The sequence below is a fragment of the Chenopodium album genome, chromosome 16, assembly GCF_948465745.1.
Source record: "Chenopodium album chromosome 16, dcCheAlbu1.1, whole genome shotgun sequence".
Lineage (NCBI taxonomy): Eukaryota > Viridiplantae > Streptophyta > Magnoliopsida > Caryophyllales > Amaranthaceae > Chenopodium > Chenopodium album.
Window position 1 is genome coordinate 1,405,222 of NC_137849.1, and position 18,281 is coordinate 1,423,502.

General features: G+C 35.2%; 1 long non-coding RNA gene across 2 annotated transcripts; it reads right to left on the reverse strand.

Moving 5' to 3' along the window:
* Positions 1-15,512: 15,512 nt before the first annotated feature.
* Positions 15,513-16,515, reverse strand: LOC145584608 (uncharacterized). 2 transcript variants are annotated; one of them, XR_014100381.1, is made up of 4 exons: positions 16,352-16,515; positions 16,192-16,239; positions 15,873-16,021; positions 15,513-15,721 (listed from the first exon to the last, which is right to left on the reverse strand). It is a non-coding gene; the product is annotated as an uncharacterized LOC145584608 (long non-coding RNA). The 2 variants fall into 2 exon arrangements; XR_014100380.1 differs by having other exon boundaries at positions 15,873-16,239.
* Positions 16,516-18,281: the final 1,766 nt, after the last annotated feature.

Below are 18,281 nucleotides of genomic sequence, written 5' to 3' on the forward strand. Positions count from 1 at the left end.
GTCGCATGGAGTCTTTAAAACATCTTAAGGTTCAACAATGTCCAAAGTTATTTCAAAGATGGAGGACGGATGGTGAGGATTCTTCTATCATACGAAAGGTCCCTTATCTAATTTTTAAAGACTGATGTATGATGTATAGCCTTTCATTTCTATGGTTTTTTTTTTTTTTTTTTTTTTTTTTTTTTTTTTTTTTTTTTTTTGTATAATTGTACAATTTTTGGTTTTAGATTACTAATTTCTCAGTTTCTGAATACCCATATTTCATTATGTGGTGTACTCGTGTTTATGTATGATGTTTACTCCTTTTATATTGGTTTATATGAATAAGCTAATATTACTAGCATACCTCCCTTGCCCAACAATGTTAAAAAATTGTCAATATCACCGGCGTGTTTGACGACTATGCTTTAAAAAATCAATTAACTAGATTAGTACTTTGGGGTTGCACGATGGCTGGTGATCAATACTTATTCCCAATTTTATATTTCGCAGTTGATGATGACTTTGTTAAGTCACTTGGCTTAGCTTGCTTTATTTTTTCTATAAAGTTTGTTATATAGTTTTTTTATTAGGAAAATTTGTTAAAAACCATCTTATAAAAACCAAATTTTGTTAAAAACCATTTTATAATTTTTTTTTTTTTGTCAAAACACTTCTGTTTTAAATTTTTTTTTGTCAAAGCACACCTGTTTTAAAATTTTTTTGTTAAGTCCCACCATTTCTTCGGGTTCCGACTAATTACTTACATTTCCAGCATTGACTAACATGTGCACCTCACATGACCCACTTAACTCTACTTTTCTTTTATTTTCCCCCCTTTCCCTCCATTCATTCCCCTCTACGTCAATCCTCTTCATCATACTTTGGTTTTTATAGCCTTTTATATAATTGCACGGATTTGTAAGTGACGAAGGGACAATGAACGAAGGGAAAAGGGGGGGAAAATAATAGAAAAGTGGGGTTAAGTAGGTCACGTGAGGTGCACATGCTAATCAACGCCGGAAATGTCAATCAATAGTCGAAATCCGAAAAGTGGTGGGATTCAACAAAAGAAATTTTAAAACAGGTGTGCTTTGACAAAAAAAAATATTATAAGATGGTTTTCAACAAAACTTGATTTTTATAAGATGGTTTTTAACAAATTTTCCTTTTTATTATTATTAGATAGATTATATAATTATTTGAAAGCATGTACATGGTGTCTCTTTTAAATGGTTATTAACTGATAATGGGTATCATAATATTTTATATTTACCGTATATTATCAAAAATATATATGTTATAGTGGTGGTTAGAAAAAAAAATAAATAAATAAAATGATGCTGTATTATCTACTGAGCTAAAAAAATGTCTTTAATAAGCTACCAATATCTATAAATACTGTTTTATAGGGAATAATCAAAAGTAGTACAATATAAAATTAAACAATATTAATGCCAAAAGCCAAGCTTCTTATTTTTATTTTCATAACTACTTGGTCCTAATTTCTAGATAGCTAGTAAAAGAAAAGGTAGAAAAAAAACTGGCAACATATGTGAAATTGGAAGGAAAATAAATAGTGTACACAAAAGGCAGTCTTTAGAAAATAAGTTTATATAAGACCAGCTAAAATAAAATGGGTAAACCTAAACAAAAATTTAGACAAAATTAAATGAATCAAAAGCCTTAAACTGATCATTTGCAACTGACCATTGACAATAAATTCGATTCTATAGGCACAATCCTAGCTGTGAAAAACCCAAGTACATTATTTTATTTTTCCTGAACAAACCTAAGTAGATTATAAGTGGCTTTATATTTACAGAAAGGTATGTAAATCACAATCACGTAGAAGGATAATTTAATGAGTATATAAACTAAGGGCATGTTCACATATATTGAACTTAACTGATTGGAACTGAGATGAGTTGAACTGAATTGAATTGAATTGAATAGAGCTGAAATGAATTGTTTATGAGAGAAGAAAATTAGGAGCTGAATAGAAGTGAACTGAACTGAACTGAATTGAACTAAAATTAAGCTGAAGTGAACAGGCCCTAATTCTGAATTTCAATCGTAAGTTTAAAGTTGTTACTAAGATGATCCTTAATTTAATATTGTACCAAAGCCAATATGACATGAATAAAGGTCTTGGGTTCAAATCTCATTCTCTCCTCATACTGTTGATTACGCACTATATATGAAGAGGCCAAGCTGCATCCACCTTTCAAGTCAAACAGGCTCTCTTGTTAGAGGGCATCAACGAACCTTGCATTTAAACTTTCATTATTTTAGTGTGTGGTTCCTATAGGTGTGGGTACTTTGCATTATACAGACGTTTCGCAGGAAGAACATACGATACAAATGTAAATAACATACAGCTGTAGTAAAAAAAAAAAAAAAAACATACTATTTAAATGTAATGAACATGTACCTAAAGTAAAATGAACATATTTGCACTAAAAAAAATAGTGAAAAGAGTATGTTTTCATGTTCTTTGATTGTCAGTGTAATTTAATTTTATTTGTCATATAATGTTCATTGCTTATTGCGAAATGTTATTTGAATTTTGTCTTAAAATTATAATCGGTATATATAAATAATGTTCACAACATAATATTATCATGTTCTTTATTTATATTATAGATATTCTTTAGATATAAAAAAATAACATAAAATTGGATTTTCTTTACTAAATGGTTGTATGTTCTTTACAAAATAGCAACATGTTCTTTTCACGTTTTTTGTCTGTACCAAGTAAGGTACAAGCTGCTGTACCTTAAAATTTTCATCTCTTTTCGGTATCTCACATTGTTACAAAAGTAAGATTCTTATATTACAATGACACGGTAAAAGGAAATTATTGCCAAGAAGCTTAGTATCAGAAGCTTGTAAAACAAAGGTCTGAATTTTGGTCACTTTGCCTTTATTCTCCAACATGAGTTGAAGGTAATTGTTACTCAACAAATTGAGTATAACTTACTGTTTAACTCGATGAGCAGCTTTCCTAAGCTTTTCCACTGAAAATTAAAGTATTAGTTCCTAAAGTGCGTGTTAAGCAATGAATTGAATGAAACATAATCAAATTAATAACTTGCCCAAGATAATTTTGCATAAATACTTATTTAGAAAGATAAAGGTTGTCAAGAATAAATGTTAAATGATTGATCGGAGGAAGAAATATGTAAACGAAGAATAAACATTACTTATTATCCAGTAGATTTTTTATAAAATTCTTTATAAAAAACTTGAGGCATTTCTTCAAAGGAATAGACCTAATTTATTGTTTTGAAAGATCAAGTGTAGTCCCAATTTATAAAAAAAATTAACTAGTGTATAGGCCGGGCGTTGCCCCGGGTTGCTACTTTTTTTTTTGTTGTGCAACTGCTAATTTTTTACAAGACATTTAATAGTTTATACTTCCTCCCTTTTTATATTATGCACTATTATGACTGTTACACTATTCACTTAATTTTCTTTGACCATCATTTGTGATTTATCCATTAGGAAAAATAGAGTCATGTGGGATGTAATTAGATTTGCCTTGAAATCTTCTTTTCAAATATCAAATTTTTATAATTTTTACAAAAGTATAATAGAAGATATTAATAGCTAAAGTAATGCATTGACAAAGCGTGAAATCTCTCATGGTGCAATAAAAAAATAAGAATGGAGCAAGTATGTGATTTCAATACTTTTGTAGTATAACATCAATTTGTGTGCAAGATTATAACATAAGTAACAATTAGTTAGAAGGTTAAACAATGACTTTTCTTCTAAGAGGTTGAGTGTTCGAACCTGTTTATCCTGGAAGTGATTGTTGACATCGAAATTTTGTTAATTTTTAGGTGTCAAATTTATGTAAATTTTCCAATTCTTGTTTAGACGAGGATCGGTTAGCGGGGTGTAATCAAGGATGGAACTGTCCTCTAACCCAATTAACCGGTCCGGTCTTTGGATTGAAAAAAATTATTTTTTTTCCAATGTCCAAAAACCCTTCAAAATTTGGTTTTGGAACGGATTGGTTTTTTATTAAAATTATGCATAAATTCCTTAAATATGATTAAATTATCTTCTACTAAGTTATGGAATGTTAATTTTACGAGCTTTTTTGTATTAGACTAACTAAAAAAAAAATTGTTTATTAATTGTTCAGCAAAATTCCTATGTAACTATATTTTTCTCAATGCATAAATCACAAAAAGACGATTAAATAATTGTGTGAGTATATAGTGCAAAATTACAAACGTTGCGATTAAAAATGAATGGAGTAAGTACGAAATTATGGAATATGTAGATTTTGTTATATACACCAGGGTGCACCGTACACCCAATTAATCCAAAATTAGTTTTTGCTTTTTATTTGATGATGAAATGAAAAACAATCATCAAAATGAGAACAAATACTCAGGGACGTATGATACACCCTGGTGTATATAACAATCTCTCTAGAATACGGAGTATCAATTTGGCAACTCTTTCACGACATCAGACATCCTTTATCTTAAGTAAAGAAAAAAGGAAATTGTAAATTGTGATTTTCTTGAAGTCTACTTTACTTCCTTTGCCAAAATAAAGAAAATTATTCCTCCTTTGCTCAAATTTCTTTATTACCCTTATTTCAAGTTCAAATCCTATTCTCTATTTCACGACCAATTCTGTTTTAATTTGGTCAGTTGCTCCATTTTCAATATTTAATTACATTTTACTTGGCTTTTTGTTCTGTTTCTTTTTTTTTTTTTTTTTTTTTTTTTCAATAAACATACAAAATATAAACAACCAAACCATCTTGTTTGGGTCTAGTTTCTTCAATACTAGATCAAATCCAGCCATGTCGTCATCCTCGAAGTCATCTTCATACGTACCAACTCGACGTCTTAATTTCCTAGTGAAATATGGTTCGAGTTTAGCGGCAGTCCTACGGCAGCGTAGGATGGAGAAAAATACTAAGAAGAAGACTAGACAATCATTGATCCTAATAATAAAGCTGTTGAAGACATAAAAAGATTGAAGGAAGAATTAAAGACTGCGAAACAAAGCCTAGTACCACCTTCTTACTCCTTGGATGAGAGGGGTGGTAAAAAAGTCATTGAAAAAGTTGAAGGTATGATTCATGAATTGATTGCTGTTGACAGTGAACATAAGCAATCCTACAAGGACTTACTTGACGAGCTTGTTGAGATGAAGGATAATCGTCGTCTTAATGTCGATTCTCAAAAACCGCAGGCCTCTGTTGATGGTACTGGCTCTGGGTCGTTGTATTCGTCTCAAGTGCTGCCAATTGATGACAGTAATGATGGTTTTGTGGAAGCATTTAACAAGCTTGGTAAAAAAAAAAGGAGAGGTGCTTTTCAGGTGCGCACGGCTTGCGAAAGAGTGCATTAGTAACGACTTGTTCGTACCGCAGAATGTGGAGGTCAGCAAAGGAGTGTTAATTAATTGGTTGATTGGGTAAGATATTGTAAATGATCACTTGGTTGGAGAACAATTTCTGAATGATATTGTAGCAGAGCCTTCATTAAACCTGATGCGCGCTTGCGGAAGTAGCAGGATTATAATAAGCAAAGACTTTGTCAAGTCAGTATCAAATTTATCATCACTTGATACACCCGAAAGAGTAAGAAGACCGTACCATATTATAAAAGTCCCCAGACTCAAAAGGCAAAAACTACAACCATCCCGGATCATGATGATCAACAATGGCACATACAAGTTGAATGAGCAGGTGTTCAATATAATTGATGAAGCCGGCTTTATTTATAAGATTCAGCATAAGACACAAGTAGATGTGGTACATCTCGGTAATTTTCACCGTGGCATGGGCCATATTGTGGTGGAAGACTCCTTTTTAAGTGAATTCGATGAATTCTTGAAGAAGGAGAAATGTATTTTTATTCTGAGCCTTCAAGAGATATCCAGAATTCATGAGCTGCCAGAATCAGTTTGCAAGCTTAAAAGCCTCAGGGTATTGGATCTCAGATCATGTCAAGATTTAAAGTCACTACCCAAAGATATTGGAAACTTAACCCATCTTTTATTTTTGGACTTATCCGAGTGTTATCAGTTGGATCACATCCCCAAGGGAATCACCAAACTGGAATACCTTGAAATACTCTTGGGGTTCATAATTGTTTCTGAAAACCAGCAGCAGCCTAAAGATCCAAATCATCATTTTGCTGAATTCGATGATTTAAAACGCTTGAGAGGGCTCATTAAACTGACCATTCGCACACGAAGAATGATGTTTCCCACAAACCAAGATCTCCTGACCCTCAACTCAATGCTGGAGCTCAGGAAATTGAAAGTCACTTGGGTGAAAAGCTTTGTAGTCCAATCGACTCCTACTGCTGACGAGTCAAGAAGCGATGAGGATATTATTTACGCACTGGGTCTCCCCGAAACCTTACAGAAACTAGAGCTTCATGTTGAGTAATGGTCAAAATCAGTTCCTATTTATTAGGAAAGTTGGTAGGCTTAGGATCTTGATTAAAATAATGTAGTTGTTGTTAGTGATTTAGTGGTAAGTTATTATAGCCGATTAGTGGAAGTACAGGTCACTAATTTGTAGGAGTTTAGTTTGCAGTTTGTTACTTTCATTTCTTATTTAAAGCCTTGTATTTTGTTTTTGAGTGGCATGAACAATCAGCTTTCTTTGGTTTTCTCTCTTTAATCATTTTGCTTTCTTAAACATATTCAGTTGACTTGTATTTTCATGGTATCAGAGCAACAAGTCAAAATTAGGAAAAGTGAAAAGTACTACCAGCAAGTACACGAGTGAAACTTACAAAAAAATTAGAAACCAGGTTCGATCCACCTTTCATCCATCAGCAAGGAGAAAGGGAAAGTTAGAGAGAGAAAACAAACCAAAAGAAAACCCCAAATTGAGAGTTGTGAGTGAAACACAAAACCCACAAAATTGAGTGAACAAAATGGCCGAAAATGGCACAAATCCATCCTCTCAGCCTTTAATTCCTATATTCAAAGGTGAAAAATATCATTTATGGAGTCTTAAAATGAAGACCATGTTTAAATCCCAAGAGCTATGGGATTTAGTGGAGAATGGGTATGACGAACCAAACCCGGCACCGGCCGTTCCAGACGCACAATTGAAGGAGAACCGCAAGAAAGATGCTAAGGCGTTGTTCTTTATCCAATCGGCGTTGGATGATAGCATCTTTCCCCGAATTACAGCAGCCACTAGTGCACATGAAGCATGGGAGACACTCAAGCAAGAGTACTTGGGTGATCAGAGAGTAATTAAGGTACGATTGCAAACTCTACGTGGTGAATTTTCTGATTTATCCATGGGAGACAAGGAGTCTGTTCAAAACTACTTGTCTAGAGTGACTGAAATTGTAAGTCAAATGAGATCGTATGGTGAAAAAATTAGCAATGAAACAATTGTGAGTAAGGTGTTGAGGAGTTTGAATGATGAATGGAATAATATTGTTCCTGCAATTGAAGAATCAAAGGATTTATCCAATTTTACCTTTGATGAATTAATGGGCTCTCTTTTAGCTCATGAAAGTAGGATGAAAAAAGGCAATGTTAAGAGTGAAGAGAAAGCATTTCAGGCTAGGGGTGAGTCTTCCTCTAAAGAGAAGATGGAATATTCTGGAAACCGTGGAAGAGGCAGAGGTGGTTTCCGAGGCCGAGGTAGAGGTCGTGATATTGGTCCGGGTCGTGGTAGAGGCCGAGTCCAATTTTCTAGATAATGCTGGTATTGCAAAAAATATGGGCACAAGGAGGCTGAATGTTGGTCAAAGCAGAAAGCTGAACACAGGCAAGCAAACTTTACAGAAAAGGCAGATGATGACAATAACGAGAGCAAGTTGTTTGTGGCGCACTCACCTTCTGCGGGCACTCAAAAATGCAATGATGTATGGTTCCTTGACAGTGGCTGCTCTAATCATATGTCCGGGGCAAAGGAATTATTCAGAGATCTTGATGAGTAAAAAAAAGGCATGGTGAGACTTGGAGATGATAAACAGATGCATGTTGATGGCAGAGGCACAATTGGCATCAAAACCACACAAGGTGATATCAAACTACTCACTGATGTACAGTTTGTGCCTAATTTAGCCCATAATTTGTTAAGTATAGGGCAATTGATGAGTAGTGGATACAAGATTGAATTTGATGATGATGTGTGTGTTGTGATTGATAAAAAATCTGGTCATTATATTGCAAATGTTCATATGACTAAAAATAGAATGTTCCCTCTTGACGTGTCTAATGTTCTGTCATCTAAAGCATTAGTTGTCAAAGGAAAAAATGAGTCTGAATTGTGGCATTTAAGATATGGACATTTGAATATAAGAGGGTTAAGACTTTTGAGTCAGAAAGATATGGTGGTTGGTCTTCCAAAAATTGGAGAGCTTAATTTTTGTGAAGGATGTGTGTATGAAAAGCATAGTAAAACCTCTTTTCCAGTTGGGAAAGCATGGAGAGCCTTTGTTGGTCTTGAACTTGTGCATGCATATCTATGTGGGCCTATGAAAACCGAGTCATTAGGTGGAAGTCGCTATTTTCTATTATTTACTGATGATTATACACGCATGAGTTGGGTATATTTCTTAAAGCTCAAATCTGAAGCCTTTGAGAGCTTTAAGAAATTCAAGGCCTTGGTTGAGAATCAAAGTGGTAGGCGCATAATTACTCTTCGAACTGATAGGGGAGGTGAATTCGTGTCTGATGAGTTCAATGCATACTGTGATGAGCATGGCATGCATAGAGATCTCACTGCTCCATACTCACCTGAGCAAAATGGAGTCGCAGAGCGAAAAAATCGTACAGTGGTGGAAATGGCCAGAAGTATGATGCAGGCAAAAGGGCTCTCAAACAGATTTTGGGGTGAAGCAGTTGCAATAGCGGTGTATCTTCTCAACATTTCTCCAACCCGGGCTGTTCTTAATCAAACACCTTTTGAAGCATGGAGATCCAGAAAGCCCCGGGTAAGCCACTTAAAAGTCTTTGGTTGTGTAGCATATGCTTTGGTTAATCTTCATTCTAAACTTGATAAAAAATCTGATAAATGTATTTTTATTGGCTATTCTCATCATTCCAAAGCATATCGTTTATATAACCCAATTAGTGGCAAAGTTATTATTAGTAGAAATGTTGTATTTAATGAAGAAGCTAGTTGGGAAGATGAAGAAAAGAAAAGTTCAGGTGATCATGTTCCAGCCAATTTTGATGATGCTGAGCAGATAGATGCAACACCTTCAGTAACTCCAAATTCGTCTCCGTCAAGCACACCTCCTTCTACACCTTCAGGTAGTAAGAATGCATCTCCAACACCTTCAAATTCCAGCAGCAGCAGTGAAAGTCCCCCAAGAAAGTTTCGAGATTTACAGGATGTTTACAATTCCTGTAGCTTTGCTTTATATGTCTCTGACCCAACCAGCTTTGAAGAAGCAGTTGTTGTACCAGAGTGGCAGAATGCTATGATTGAAGAGTTGCAGGCCATTGATAGGAATGCAACTTGGGAATTGGTTGATGCCCCTGAAGACAAGAACATAGTGGGTTTAAAATGGGTGTTCCGTACGAAGTATAATGCTGATGGAAGCATCCAGAAAAGACAGGCTCGACTCGTTGCCAAAGGGTACTCACAGATGCCAGGTATCGATTTTGATGAAACTTATTCTCCAGTTGCTCGATTTGAAACTGTAAGGATATTCTTGGCTTTAGCTGCTCAACTTCAACTTCATGTGTACCAATTTGATGTTAAATCTGCCTTCTTAAATGGTACACTAGAAGAGGAAGTTTATGTCTCACAACCAGAAGGCTTAGTTTTGAATGGCAATGAAGATAAAGTTTTCAGGTTGAGGAAAGCATTGTACGGGCTAAAACAAGCACCTCGTGCTTGGTATAGTAGAATCGATGCATTTTTCTATGAAAGTGGGTTCACTAGAAGTGAAAATGAACCTACTCTTTACTTGAAGAGGCAAAGCAATGGAGAATTTCTGGTTGTATGCTTATATGTTGATGATATGATTTACATGGGTTCATGTGAGTCATTAGTTGCTGAGTTCAAGTCAAGCATGATGACCAACTTTGAAATGACTGATTTAGGTCTTCTTCGATAATTTTTGGGTCTTGAAGTCAAGCAGAGTGAGGAAGGTATATTTGTCAGCCAAGAAAAGTATGCTACTGACTTGTTAAAAAAATTCAATATGGGTTGTTGTGAGGAAGCAGCAACTCCTATGAATACAAATGAAAAGCTGCAGCGTGAAGATGGAACTGAGAATGCAGACCCGACTTATTTCAGGAGCCTAGTTGGGGGTCTAAATTACTTAACACACACTCGACCCGACATCTCTTTTGCTGTGAGTGTCGTGTCGAGGTATATGCATAGCCCAACAAGGCAACATCTTGGTGCAGCCAAGAGAATACTACGCTATGTAGCTGGAACAGTTAGATTTGGTCTTTGGTATTCGAAGGTGTCAAGTTGCAAGCTGATCGGGTACACTGACAGCGATTGGGCAGGAAGTTTGGATGATCGAAAAAGCACTTCTGGCAACTGTTTTAGTTTTGGTTCAGCAATGGTGACTTGGAGTTCTAAGAAGCAGGAAACTGTAGCTCTCTCAACCTGTGAAGCAGAGTATATAGCAGCATCTGTAGCAACAAGGCAAGCTATTTGGCTCAAAAAAATTCTTGCAGACTTCAGTTTTGAGCAAAATGAAGCAACAGAGGTATACTGTGACAACAAGTCAGCAATAACATTGACTAAAAATCCTTGCTTTCATGGTAGGACCAAGCACATGGATACTCATCACCACTTCATTCAGCAGCTAGTAAATGATGGAAAGATCAAGTTGACTTTTTGTGGCACAAATGAGCAAGTTGCAGATATATTTACGAAATCTCTTTCCCCTGCCAAGCATTTTTTTTCAGATCAATGTTGGGTGTATGTGATTTTGACTCAAGGGGGAGTGTTGAGTAATGGTCAAAATCAGTTCCTATTTATTAGGAAAGTTGGTAGGCTTAGGATCTTGATTAAAATAATGTAGTTGTTGTTAGTGATTTAGTGGTAAGTTATTATAGCCGATTAGTGGAAGTACAAGTCACTAATTTGTAGGAGTTTAGTTTGCAGTTTGTTACTTTCATTTCTTATTTAAAGCCTTGTATTTTGTTTTTGAGTGGCATGAACAATCAGCTTTCTTTGGTTTTCTCTCTTTAATCATTTTGCTTTCTTAAACATATTCAGTTGACTTGTATTTTCACTTCAGGCCGCTCCTGACTCCACAGCTTCACAACTACTAAGCCTAATTAGTAAGAGAAGCTGTTATCGTAACCTTGAAAAGCTCTACATCAGAGGAGGTACTCTTCAAACGAAGCTGTACCCCAATCATTATTGCTTCCCTCATGTTAAGATATTGCGTCTTCGGTATTTGCCTCTTCTTCATATGAATTGGCATGATTTTCAGCTTTCGTTTCCAAACTTGAGTTACCTTCAGATAGTTGAATGTCCCAACCTTATCTTCTTCCCATGCGACCGAAATGGTGATTGGGTTCAGTCGGAGTCATCTTGGTAATCAAGGTACTAACTAATACAGTGTTACTCCTTTTCATTCCATACTATCTTAAGGCTTGTTTTCGCTTATCGATGACAAGTAATTTCTCACTTGCTTTCATGCGTGTATTACAATCAGTTGCTAAATAAGGTTTTTTCTTATATTTTATATACTTTATTACAATAATTACTAATTTGTACTCAGTATTATATACTGTATATTATTTTCATCTGTTTATTCCCTCATTCTATATTCGTGTACGTTATAGTAAAATTACTCCTGAATACTCTCTTCATATTTTATTATTTGCTACTCCCTCCGTCCCATAATTACAGATAAATATACTATTTTGGATGTCCCAAAATGTTCCTCCTATTACTAAAAATAACCTCTAATCATTACTTACTTTTTAGCTTTTTCATACAAATTACACACATACCTAAAAAATCATTACTTACTTTTTCTATTTTTCATACAAAATACACACATACCCAAAAAATCATTACTTACTTTTTAACTTTTCCATACAATATTCTCTACTTTTTATTATCCCATACAACATTTTTCACTTTTTATTTTTTTCATACAATATTCCTCTACTTTTTCCATCCTCCTTAAAAAGCGTACTTTTTAGAGTTATTTGCCTGTAATTATGGGACGGAGGGAGTACATTTCTTTATACGCAGAGTTGTAGGAGGAATAATGAAAAATAATAAAATATAGAAAAATTAAACTTTAATAATCCCCACGATTGTCTATTTAATTTTAATAATCCCAGCTAAATTTTATTATCAAAAAATCCTATCTATGCTATGAGTTTGCCTCCAATGGTTCCGATGACCAGTAACCTGCCGCAAGAATTTTTTTTTTTTTTTTTGGGTTTAATGACCACGTGACAACACGTGATTTGTTATAAAATAAAACATAAAAACAAAATAAAAAAATAAAAAATTCCAACCATCTTCCCCCACCGCCAAACCCCAACCCCAACCCCAACCCCAACCCTAAACACGCCGGAAATCGTCTGGCCAACCCCACCCCACTTAGTCACCAAAAGTCCGAAATCGGCCGGCCGGCCTTCTACCACCCAATCTAACTAACCCTCGACCCACTAAACCACCCATCGCTAACCGCATGGATCCAAGAAACACCGCAACAGCAACAATCAATGCGAGTAGACCTCTCAATCTTCCCTCTCACTACCCGTGATCGCGATTTTCTCTATTCTTGCGAGTTGTTGTTGATGCTTACGCACCCTCGTCGAGCCCTCAACGAGATTAGGTCAAGATTGGGGCTGCTATGCGAATTGTGGTTGCGATTGGTGGTAATTGGTTGTCGCCAAAATTATTGGGCTGCAATTTTTGTACAGTTTTGGTGTGGCTGTGACGGTGGAGTTGATTTAGTGGTTGGATTGGTTATTGGCGAGCAACGACGGCAGTTTGGTGGTTGGGCGTGAGGTCAACTACTGCTGGGCATGCGGTGATTATGGTGGTTTCGGTGTTGTTGTGGCACTTGTTGTGGAGCGCGGGTGGTGTTGTTGGGATTGGGGAAGGTGGTTTAAGGGAAGGGGAGGGGCTGGTAATGAGGTTCCTGTCGGCAAGGGGGGAGAGTTTTTTATTTCAGCTTTTATGTTTTTAATTATTTATTTTTTAATTTGGACCAATCACGTGTTGACACGTGTCATGGTAATCTATTATAACAGGTGGTTGACTATGTGTTGACCGGTTGAGACTATTGGAGGCGGCAAATATATAGTATACTTGGGATAATTAGATAAGAACTCTTTGTTGCGATGATTAGAAGTAAATCTCCCATAGTTGAGATTATTATTAAAGTTTATTTTTCCTAAAATATTATGTAAGTGGGTAAAGTTAATGAGTATAAAATTTAAATTTAGCATAAAGTAAGCAGAGAATAATTAAGATTACTTGCGCAATTTCTTATAAATTATACGACCATAGTTTCGATTTGTAATATTATTAGTGGTTAACAATAATTAATGTGAACAGGTCGTTTTAAGCCTAAATGAACATAGACCTAAATCAAAAAAAGCTAAATGAACATGGTTCACGCAATTTTGTTGTGGATTACTATTATTAGAAACACTATATATGGTTGAATTATTAATGCAAAAAGGTCACAATATTAAATTCAAAGTTATTATGTTAAAATAAAAGTCATTGTGGCATTATAAAAGCTATAAGAGGTTAAATTTTATTTTTTTAATGAAATTTTTTATATACTAGTTTGATAGAGTATAAAACATATTCCTGGGTTTCAACCATCAGCTTAACTTTTGGTTGAGTTGGTCCTTTAACATGGTATCAGAGCCTAGGTTTGTTGGGCCGTTTATAATTGGGTATTTGTCAAGCCACTGGTTAAGGGGCCTCTATTGGATGTTCATTCCCAAAGAGGATTTATATTGTACCTTATGGTGTGCTCTAATTCTAAGGACACTCACAAGTGAGGGGGAGTGTTGGAACCCAATGTGTATCACTTGTGAGTGTCCCACATTGGAGAAAGAGGAGAGGTGGTTCCACTTTATAAGGTAGAGGAGTAACTCCTACTATTGCCAATTGGTTTTAGTATGGAAGCTCCAAAGCCTTGTTTGTGGACCTAACTCCCCTCCTCCTTATTCGGGTTGCCCAGGCCCATTTCATATTGTTTCGAAGTTTAACATAGTTTGTCTGGTCAATACGAATAATAAAGGTTACTGTGTAAAATTTAAAATCACTATGTTAAATTTAGGATCACTATATTCAATAAAATTTAAGGTCACACAAGTTTTAATAAAAGTTAATATGTCATATAACATGTTCCTATATTAAAATTAGGATCACTATGTTCAATGTAACAACAATTGCGTGCGTATAGACTTCAGGTCCACACAAGTATTTTTCATAACCAACTGTTCAACTTGATGAACAATTTTCCTAATATTTTCTACTGTATATTAAAGTATTGATCCTAAAGTACGTGGTAAGCAATGAATTGAATGAAAGAAGTAATAACCTCTCCAAGTTATCTTTACAAAAGAAGATAAAGGTTGTCAAGAATAAAATTTAAATGTAGCATAAAGGAAGTTGGGAATAATTAAAGATTACTTGCGCAATTTTTTGTGTTTTCCAAGCTTTAAGCTTTTCCTTAGCTTCAGTGAGAATGATCAAGCTTCGGTGGCGGTATACCCATGGCTAAAAGATAACCATGTTATTCTTGCAGGTAGCGTTGTTAAAACGACCGTTTAGTTTGAAATCGGTTCATGTGACCTAGGGTGGTTTTCCATTCGGTTCAAATTATTATTGAATTGGTTTTGTTTCGTTTATTTTTGTGCGGTTTGAATTCGGTGCGGCTTGTAATGATTCAGGTAGAAAACAGTTCAGTGCAAGCGAGTTGCAATTTGTAAATGGTTCGGTTTCAACGGTTTTTAACCCAATTCAAATAGTTTCGGGTTAACAATGGTTCGGTTCTTTTTCGGTTTGATGTTTATCGGGTTCAATTCTCATATGGTTTAACATTATTCGGATCAGTTCGTTTTTTTTATTTACTAAATATACAATTTAGGGTTTGAAATAATAGGTTTTTTAATCGATAAGGTTCTCATTTAATTGGATGGTTCAATCTAGGGGAGTTAAACAATACTTAAGTAACACTACTACAAAAATTGGCGAAGAGACCCGTCCAAATATGCCTTAGAGACCACAAGTGGACGGGTCTCTGGCTCAGAGGTCTGTTTGATAAACAGACCGCCTCACACAAGGGGGTCTGTATATAAGGACGAAGAGTGTCGTTGTTACTAATAGTAGGTTTGTTATGTCAATTATGAAATTGACAATTTAGAAGAAAAAGAGACCCGTTATTTGAGATATGGGGTCTATTTAGTTGTATCAAACAGACCTATCATGTCAAATGACAGGTCTCTTTGCTCTCTATTATATTAAAAAAATTAATAATAATAAATTTGATGTGGTTGTATTTGAATTATTTTCATTTTCATTTTTTTTATACAAATTGGCGGAAATTTAAATCGTAAATTAGAATTCTAGACTATAAGAAATAGCACTAAGAAAATCAAAATTGATTAGATACAATAAAATCGAACACCATAAAATCCTGATAAAAGAACTATTTGAATTTACTAAAATTTACAATGAAGTCCGTATAAATCCACAAACTTGAGTGCTCCATTTCTATCTCATGAGAATTTTGTGTGATGAAATCAAGCAAATCTGATAAAACAAAAACAAAATAATGAATCATCATAATATTGATAATACTCATAAAAATTTTGATAACATACTAAGTAAAAAGAACAAAATATTAAGAGATGAAATTAGATTGAAAAACCTATTAAATAACAAAAGATGAGAAATAATGCACCTCAAACCAAAGGAACTCATGCCATCATCGTCGTCAAACGTAGATGTGACCCACTAGTTTCATCATCTTTGTTGTTGTGGCGAATTTCATATTATTCGAAAGAAAATCGGTCTCACCAAAACCTTTGATGTGTTTTATAGATCTATCTGCTGCCACAAGCCCACAATGATATAAATTAAAAGCGTTTATTTTTAAAGCTAATTAAATCTAGATAATCGATTTATCACCACCATATTTTATAGATCTATATTTCAAACAAATTAATCAATTATTAATGAAAAAAATACGAATAACTTAAGGTAACCAGACATCATCTAACCAAATTGCTCTTCAGATCTAAAGGTCCAATACAAAAATTTACTGTAAACTGCAAAAATTGAGTTCAGCAAGAGAAAAGATTATTAATTTGAGTTAAAAATTACAAATAGATAAAGAAAATTAAAAATAAATTAACATTTGTAAAATTGAAGAAGAAATACCTGGATTTTATGGCGGAAATGGCGATGATGATGAAGAAGTTTGAAATTTTTTTAGGTGAGTTGGGAATTAAGATCTAGCGTCAATAAATGAGTTAGAGAGAGAGAGGTGGAAAAGATAACAAAGTTTTGAAGGGAGAAGATTTGTAGGGTATGAGGGGAGGAAACGAAGTCCGAATTAAAGGGGTCAGTAAATAAAGATGTAAAGTTGAACTTAAGAGACCCGTTGAGTCTATTAAAGGGTCTGTTATCTTTCCCACTTTTTTATTCTCATCTGAGCAGTGGACCCTACTACACATTGAAGACCCGTGATGTTTTTTAACAGGCCTGTTATCTCTTATACTTTTATTCTCTAACCAAAGAGGTGGGGTCTAGTGATAAGGTTCAATGCCTTATCTGATTGGATTACGCTAGTATTAGCTTCCAATTTGCAGAGATACTACAATGAGCACAGAAATTACAGCATAAGAGGGAAGAAGAAGAAGGTAGAAGAAGGATTTTAGAGAGAGAGAAAGAGAGAGAGAAGTTTGTTGTAATCATTCTTAGCATGTGAGGCCTTAATTACAACATTAAATAACCAGCTAAGCTCCTCAAAGATTCCCCGTAACAAACTGCAAAAAGACAAAAAAGGGTAATAACAACTTTTCCCGCCAAAACTTAATACAAAGTAATTTAGTTTTGATATTTTTATAATCCTTCCTGTATCATACCCTCCCCCATCGAAAAGACTTGACCTCAAGTCTAAGGTAGAAACCCAGGGAACTGAGCTGTGAAATCGAGCTTAGGTACCCAAGTAGCTTCATGAGCAGGGAAACCAACCTAATGAACCAATAGCTGTTCCTGAGATTGTCCTGCAACTTGAACCATTCTAGTAGCCAAAATAGCTGCAGGCTGCTGAATCTTAGAATTGGAAGAGTCATTCCATTCTGGAACCAAGGCAACAACAGGCAAAGGGCCATGAAAAGCTTTTAACTGAGAGACATGAAAGAAATTATGGATCTTAGCATGAGAAGACAACTGCAATTTATAAGCAACCTTGCCAATTAGAGCAATGACCTGAAATGGCCCATAGAATCTAGCAGCAAGTTTCTGACTGCTTCTATACTGAATTGACTGTTGCTTATACCCCTGTAACTTCAACCACACCCAAGCACCCACAGAAAAACTTCTCTCAGATCTTTTTAAATCAGCCTGAACTTTCATTCTGTTCTGTGCCTTCAGTAAATTCTGCCTCAGAACAGAAATCATTTCTTCTCTTCTCATCATGCATCTGTTTACTAACTCATTGCTTGATTCTCCAGGTAAATAAGGAAAATGTATAGGAGGGGGTTGATTATACACAATTTCATATGGGGTGAGCTTAGCAGAACTGTGAAAATGGGTGTTGTACCACCACTCAGCAACTGGCAAATACTTACACCATTCCTTAGGTCTTTCACTAGTGACACATCTGAGATAAGCTTCAAGACACCTATTAACAACCTCAGTTTGTCCATCTGTTTCAGGGTGGTAAGCTGAGGACAACAAAAACTCAGCTCCACAAAGAGTAAACAACCCTTTCCAGAAGTGACTCAGAAAAATAGGGTCTCTATCACTCACTATACTCCTAGGCCAACCATGGAGCTTAAATACATAGTCAAGGTAGGCTTGAGCAACCTCCACAGCAGAGAAAGGATGCTTAAGAGATATAAAATGGGCATACTTGCTCAGTCTTCCACCACCACAAAAATTACAGACATACCCATAGATAAGGGCAACCCTGTTATGAAATCCATGGAGATGTCAGTCCATACTAGTTCAGGAATAGGAAGAGGCTGCAGCTTCCCAGGTTTAGCAGAGGTATCATATTTTGAAGCTTGACATGTAACACATCTTCTCACAAATTGACTCACATCTTTAGCCATCCCTTTCCAATAAAAAATGCCTTGCATTC